This window comes from Oncorhynchus mykiss, chromosome 22 (assembly GCF_013265735.2).
Source record: "Oncorhynchus mykiss isolate Arlee chromosome 22, USDA_OmykA_1.1, whole genome shotgun sequence".
Taxonomy (NCBI): Eukaryota; Metazoa; Chordata; class Actinopteri; order Salmoniformes; family Salmonidae; genus Oncorhynchus; species Oncorhynchus mykiss.
Window position 1 is genome coordinate 34197786 of NC_048586.1, and position 8448 is coordinate 34206233.

An 8448-nucleotide genomic window follows, 5' to 3' on the forward strand; every position below is an offset into this window, starting at 1 on the left:
ATCCACCCAATTATCCTTGACTCTAGACACCCTCTTACCAGGCTCCTCATCAAGAGTTATGATGAGAGGCTTCTCCACCCAGGGCCAGAGAGGGTCTATGGGGAGATTGCTTTGGCCCCTTGATGATCAAGTTAGGTCGTCGTGTGGAAAAGCGCTGGGGCATTCTATTCAAGTGTTTGACAACCAGATGTGTCCACCTGGACCTACTGGAGAGTTTGGATACTGAAGCCTTCCTCATGGCCCTACGGCGGTTTATCTCCCGACGTGGGAAACCCTACGAGATCCTGGCTGACAGAGGTACGAACATCAAGGCAGGAGAAGCCAGGTTGGAGGAAGCCTTCCAAGCCATGGAACCCAGCCTCCAGGATCAGCTGATGGACCAACAAATCTCATTCAAATTTAACCCTCCAGGCGCTCCTCATTTTGGAGGAACATGGGAGCGAGAGATCAAATCTGTAAAGACGGCCTTACGAGTCGTCCTGGGGGACCAAACTGTCACTGAAACTGTCTTGAGGACCGTCCTGATAGAGGTGGAAGGGATTCTGAACTCCAAACCCTTGGAATATCTCTCTGCAGACATCGCTGACCCCGATCCGGTTACACCGAATATGCTCTTGATGGGACGCCGAGATGAGTCACTTCCTCAAGCTATGTATGCTGATACCAACCTCGTCGGCAGACGCCAGTGGCGACACAACCGAATCTTAGCTGACCATTTTTGGGCCCGATTCATTCGGGATTACCTACCAAGTCTACAGCACAGAGGGAAATGGTGGAGAGAAATGACCAGCCTGGAAACTGGCCAAGTAGTAATGATGGTGGACCCTCAGCTGCCTCGAGCCTCCTGGCCGGTGGGCCGTATAACTAAGACCATGCCTGGGACCGATGGTCGTGTTAGATCAGTGGAGATCCAGGTGAAGAACCGGACATATATCCGGCCAGTTGCCCGACTAATTCCTCTCCCTGAGTTGACAGAGGACGGGGAGCAATGAGCCTTTTTTGAGGAGTGTGGAATTTAACACATTTCCGGGGTGACTGTAGAAAAGGCCCATGGAGTTGGTGGAATAATCATTTAATTCATTGCCATTTACTCAGCTGGGCCAGGGGCGCTTTAATTAGGTCAGGTGGAAATGTCTGACAGATCTCAACTCCATAAAAGGAGGAAATTGCCATTGCCTGATCTCCCTGCTTTCTCTTCCTTAACTCCATCTGATCCAGAAGTTCTGTGCGTCCATGAATCCACACTACTCAGTAAATATGCCACTTTATGGTTAAAGGAATTCCTGCCTCAGTCTCATCCATTCCTCTGTCACCTGACATGTGACCACCTGTTCACCTTCACTGTCAGTCATCCTACCTGTCCAGCTACCCACACATCTATCACACTGGAGTGATAGATGTGCAGATGATGATGTGCAAGTAGAAATACTGGTGTGCAAAAGAGCAAAAAAGTAAATAAAAACAATATAGGGATGAGGTAGGTAGTTGGATGGGCTATTTAGAGATGGGCGGTGTACAGCTGCAGCGATGGGTAAGCTGCTCAGATAGCTGATTCTTAAAGTGAGTGAGGGAGATATACTGTAAGTCACCAACTTCAGCGATTTTTACAATTCTTTCCAGTCATTGGCAGCAGAAAACTGGAAGAAAAGGCGGCCAAAGTGCGTGTTGGCTTTGGGAATGACCAGTGAGATATACCTGCTGGAGCGCTTGCTATGGGTGGGTGTTGTTATGGTGACCAGTGAGCTGAGATAAGGCGGAGCTTTACCTAGCAAAGGCTTATAGATGACCTGGAGCCAGTAGGTATGGCGACGAATATGTAGCGAGGGCCAGCCGACGAGAGTATACAGGTCACAGTGGTGGGTGGTATATGGGGCTTTGGTGACAAAATGGATGGCACTGTGGTAGAGTGCATCCAGTTTGCTGAGTAGAGTGTTGGAGGCTATTTTGTAAATTACATCGCCAAAGTCAAGGATCGGTATGAGGGTATGTTTGGCAGCGTGAGTGAAGGAGGCTTTATTGCAAAATAGGAAGCCGATTCTAGATTTCATTTTGGATTGGAGATGTTTAATGTGAGTCTGGAAGGAGAGTTTACAGTCTAGCCAGACACCTAGGTATTTGTGGTTGTCCACATATTCTAAGTCAGAACCGTCCAGAGTAGTGATGCTAGTCGGGCGGGCAGTGATCGGTTGAAAAGCATGCATTTAGTTTTGCTAGCATTTAAGGCCATGGAAGGAGTGTTGTATGGTATTGAAGCTTGTTTGGAGGTTTGTTAACACAGTGTCCAAAGAGGGAAAAAAGTATTTGATCCCCTGATGACTTTGTACGTTTGCCCACTGACAAAGAAATGATCAGTCTATAATTTTAATGGTAGGTTTATTTTAACATTGAGAGACAGAATAACAACAACAAAATCCAGAAAAACATATGTCAGAAATGTTATAAATTGATTTGCATTTTAATGGGGGAAATAAGTATTTGACCCCTCTGCAAAACATGACTTAGTACTTGGTGGCAAAACCCTTGTTGGCAATCACAGAGGTCAGGCGTTTCTTGTAGTTGGCCACCAGGTTTGCACACATCTCAGGAGGGATTTTCTCCCACTCCTCTTTGCAGATCTTCTCCAAGTCGTTAAGGTTTCGAGGCTGACGTTTGGCAACTCAAACCTTCAGCTCTCTCCACAAATGTTCTATGTGATTAAGGTCTGGAGACTGGCTAGGCCACTCCAGGACCTTCATGTGCTTCTTATTGAGCCACTCCTTTGTTTAGTTGGCCGTGTGTTTTGGGTCATTGTCATGCTGGAATACCCATCCACGACCCATTTTCAATGCCCTGGCTGAGGGAAGGAGGTTCTCATCCAAGATTTGACAGTACGTGGCCCCGTCCATCATCCCTTTGATGCGGTGAAGTTGTCCTGTCCCCTTAGCACAAAACCACCCCCAAAGTATAATGTTTCCACCTCCATGTTTGACGGTGGGGATGGTGTTCTTGGGGTCATAGGCAGCATTCCTCCTCCTCCAAACACGGTGAGTTGAGTTGATGCCATAGAGCTCCATTTTGGTCTCATCTGACCACAACACTTTCACCCAGTTGTCCTCTGAATCATTCAGATGTTCATTGGCAAACCTCAGATGGGCATGTATATGTGCTTTCTTGAGCAGGGGGACCTTGCGGGCGCTGCAGGTTTTCAGTCCTTCACTGCGTAATGTGTAGCAATTGTTTTCTTGGTGACCATGGTCCCAGCTGCCTTGAGATCATTGACAAGATCCTCCTGTGTAGTTCTGGGCTGATTCCTCACCATTCTCATGATCATTGCAACTCCACGAGGTGAGATCTTGTATGGAGCCCAAGGCCGAGGGAGATTGACAATTCTTTTGATGCTTGGCGATGGTCTTGTAGCCCATTTCAGCCTTGTGTAGGTACAATCTTGTCCCTGACATCCTTGGAGAGCTCCTTGCTCTTGGCCATGGTGGAGAGTTTGGAATCTGATTGATTGATTGCTTCTGTGGACAGGTGTCTTTTATACAGGTAACAAACTGAGATTAGGAGCACTCCCTTTAAGAGTGTGTATAAAAGACACCTGGGAGCCAAAAATCTCTCTGATTGAGAGGGGGTCAAGTACTTATTTCCCTCATTAAAATGCAAATCAATTTATAACATTTTTTACATGCGTTTTTCTGTTTTTTTTGGTTATTCTGTCTCTCGCTGTTCAAATAAACCTACCATTAAAATTATTTGTCAGTGGGCAAACGTAAAAAAAATCAGCAGGAGATCAAATACTTTTTTCCCTCACTGTATACAGAATACAGACCTTTTATTCATCAATCAAGTACAAGGAATGAGCAAACACCCGTAGGCTCTCGGCTCTCCATGGAATGAGTTTGATACATGCCGTAACACAACAAAATGTGAAATAGTCAAGGATTGTGAATACTTTCTGAAGGCACAGTATACAACACTGGAGATTGGTGGTACCTTAATTGGGGAGGACGGGCTCATGGTAATGGCTGGAGCGGAATGGGTGGAATGGTTTCCATGAGTTTGATGCCATTCCATATGCTCCGTTCCAGCCATTGTTATGAGTTAGCCTCCACTGTATACAACATGAACATATTACACAGTTGTGGATAGGTGACACCTGAGACATATTTAGAGTTCAACAAACTCTCTGTTTGATTCAACCAAAATATAGCACACAATGATGGTGAAGGGTAGAGTTGATGTAAAGTGATGCCACTCTGGGGTCTGGGTGACAGTTCTATGTAGACTAAGGGAATGCAGAATCAGTCTTAATACCAGACAGAGAAGATTAACTTTGTAAAATTATTATTTTTTGTTGAACTTCCCTGCTTTTAAAAAATATGTTAAATGCAATATCACAATTAACTCCTCTGAGATTTATTGAGAAACCCCCAAAAATAATAACATATTTTTAAAGTGCATCTACAGTACATTCTGGCAACAATTCCCCTCCCTAAATAGAAGTAAAGAAGGTCCAGACAATTAACAATGCACTAGAAGGCTTTTGGTGCATCAAAGCAGGGACCGAGAGACTGAAAAACAGCTACCACTAACATTGAGTGGCTGCTGCCAACATACTGACTCAACTCCAGCCACTTTAATAATGGAAAAATTGATGTAAAAAAAATGTATCACTAGCCACTTTAAACAATGCCACTTAATATAATGTTTACATACCCTACATTACTCATCTCATATGTATATACTGTACTCTATACCATCTCCTGCATCTTGCCTATGCCGTTCTGTACCATCACTCATTCATATATTTGTATGTACATATTCTTCATCCCTTTACACTTGTGTGTATTAGGTAGTTGTTGTGAAATTGTTAGGTTAGATTACTCGTTGGTTATTACTGCATTGTCGGAACTAGAAGCACAAGCATTTCACTACACTCGCATTAACATCTGCTAACCATGTGTATGTGACAAATAAAAATAGGATTTGAAAGGAACACTACTGTTAGGGAAAATGCTAATTATAAGTGTTCTAAAAGGAGCTGAGGTCTGCTTTGATAAAAACTTTACATAAAGTGACGACAGTCAGCGGAACGGTGCAGTGAACACGAAAATAGAGATTGTCAGAGGGACAATTTTCCCTATTGCTTTTAAATGAAACCTCAATTAATCCTTTGCTAATTCCCGCCCCAGAATGTTGGGCAAACAATGGATAGCAAATGTCGTCAACTCTGACAGCTCAGACAAGCTCACATTTCAAAGCCATTGAAGTCATTACAAAAACAAATTCTTTACATGTCTAAATAATTCAACAGTGCAACAGGGGTACATGCTACTGTAATTCCTGAAATGCAGAGCCTGTTGGAATATTTTTCTTTATACATTAAAAAAAATAATTTTGCAACATTGTTTGCAATTTCTTTTTAGTATACTTATTATTTTTTTTATTTATCAGGGGGTGGGTGATGCAGCACCCTCAGCACCCATACTTCCTTTGGCTATGTTGTTTGCTAGCTCAGTCTAATTGAACACCAAACGGTGCTAACACAGCTAGCTAGTTAATATAACTTAATATAATTTTTTTTTATGTATGTTAGCTAGCTAAGTTAGCCATATTATGAATACAACGCTCATCTGCTGTCGACATCAGGATACAATTTAAGAGCATGAGTTTGCTCCAAATGTGTTTACTAACTGTGGCTGTATGCTGACAGTGCATTCGGAGCCATCCAATAACTACCCACACTGCAACGTTCATTTTACCCAGTTACCATAAAGCAATTGTAATTACATTCCACCTCAACATACAAGAGAGTCTCCTGATTAGTAAGGTGTAGTCTGTGTTTAATTTCATTGTGCATTAGAAACACAAAAACATTTTTTTGTCTGGGGTTGCAACAGCAACCAAGGGGGGCAGGGCTTAGCGAATGCTCAATTGTGGAGAATAATTTTATCCAGGTTGCATCCCAAGAATCTCTCCTCGTTCACTACTACCCACAAATTTAAAAGCCCTGGATTGGTGCAAGCATGGGCTACATGGAGTTTCCATATACAGTACCAGTCATTTTCTTTCAAATCCAAGAAGGGAAGTGAACGAGTCCACAGTTCGGGAGAAATGAGAGATTTTTGGGAGGCAACCCTGTCCCAGGAGGGAAGGAGAGTAGAGTACATTATTTTCCATACATTGAAAAAAAATAGCAGAACAATGATTGAAGACTTAGATTGGCATAACTGGATGTTAGTTGACATAACTAGCTGATTGGTATTTACAGAAAATTGTATATTAGATAAATAATAGATGGATAGATTACATTGTAAAGTAGATTGTATTATTATTAATTATTCATATCGTCAGTCACAGCATTGGATCAGCATCGTATAAAACTGAGTTTGTGGCTTGGTGCATGGAAACAGATGAGAGAGAGACAGAGAAAGTGAGAGAGAGAAGCTGTTAGAGAGAGAGAATGAGAGTGAGAGAGAGGCTGAGAGAGAGAGAGAGAGAGAGAGAGAGAGAGAAAGAGAAGCTGAAGCTGAGAGAGAAGCTGAGAGAGAGTCATGGGATGGAGCAGGGGAGTAAATCTTCTTGTGCTTTACTCTCTCTCTGCGGCCCAAACATTCATTACCATCCCCAGGAGAATGGTTTTCCCAGCGATGTTCTGCAGAGTCAGGGATGAGATGCCTCGTTAGAGAGAAGAAGAATATTCTCCTGTTATATTTCACTAGTCTGATACAGATACGATGCATGCAGCACTATTATAATCTAAAGTGTCAAGGCTCTGGGAAGCTAGCTGTGTTTTAAAATGTGAGACTCCTCAGGTAGGGAATTAAGTGTGAATCAGGAAGTTGTTTTGTTGTATGGGCTGTGGTTTAAATGATTGTATATTACCATGGTAATGAACTGAAGGTCAATCAATGGAAAGACTTGCAGTTTAGCGGATAGCTCCATATACTGTATGTAACTAAAGAGCAATCAATGCACAGATTCCAGCATCGTATGATACTGTATATTTACTGTAGCTCCATGTCTATAGGTCAATCAATGCAAAGACACAGCTTTGTATGTACGGTATAGCTTGAGTCAATATACTGTACACTGAGTAAGCAAAATATAAAGAATATCTCAATATTAGGAAGGTGTTCCTAATGTTTGGTATACTCAGTGCTATTGCTGTATAGAAAAGGACTGTTATTGTTCAATGATGTTAAACCAGGCATTTTTCTCTGTCTGGGGGTAATCAGGATTAATTTCATATTCCCTCACATAGTGAAACAAAGGACGAAGAGAATCAAGAATACTTTCACCCACTTTTCATAACTGGCATTCATCTTTGGAGATGATGTTTATCAAATCAAAACAAATGTTATTAGTTACATGCACCAAATACTTAGTGAAATGCTTATATACTAACCAACAATGCAGTAAAAAAAAAATACAGATAAGAATAACAGTAATTAAAGCAGCAGTAAAACTACAATAGTGCGACTTAGTTACTATGCATAGATGACAAAATCAAATCAAAATCAAATCAAATCAAGTTTATTTGTCACATACACATGGTTAGCAGATGTTAATGCGAGTGTAGCGAAATGCTTGTGCTTCTAGTTCCGACAATGCAGTAATAACCAACGAGTAATCTAACCTACATTTCACAACAACTACCTAATACACACAAGTGTAAAGGGATGAAGAATATGTACATAAAAATATATGAATGAGTGATGGTACAGAACAGCATAGGCAAGATGCAGTAGATGCTATCGAGTACAGTATATACATGTGAGATGAGTAATGTAGGGTATGTAAACAAAGTGGCATAGTTTAAAGTGGCTAGTGATACATGTACTACATAAAGATGCAGTAGATGATATAGAGTACAGTATATACATAGACATATGAGATGAATAATGTAGGGTATGTAAACATTAAATTAAGTAGCATTGTTTAAAGTGGCTAGTGATACCTTTGACATCAATTTCCATCAATTCCCATTATTAAAGTGGCTGGAGTTGAGTAAGTGTGTTGGCAGCAGCCACTCAATGTTAGCGGTGGCTGTTTAACAGTCTGATGGCCTTGAGATAGAAGCTGTTTTTCTGTCTCTCGGTCCCTGCTTTGATGCACCTGTACTGACCTCCTTCCTTCTGGATGATAGCGGGGTGAACAGACAGTGGCTCGGGTGGTTGTTGTCCTTGATGATCTTTATGGCCTTCCTGTGACATCGGGTGGTTTATGTGTCCTGGAGGGCAGGTAGTTTGCCCCCTGTGATGTGCAGACCTCACTACCCTCTGAAGAGCCTTACGGTTGTGGGCGGAGCAGTTGCCATACCAGGCGGTGATACAGCCCGACAGGATGCTCTCGATTGTGCATCTGTAGAAGTTTGAGTGTTTTTGGTGACAAGCTGAATTTCTTCAGCCTCCTGAGGTTGAAGAGATGCTGCTGCGCCTTCTTCATGATGCTGTCTGTGTGGGTGGA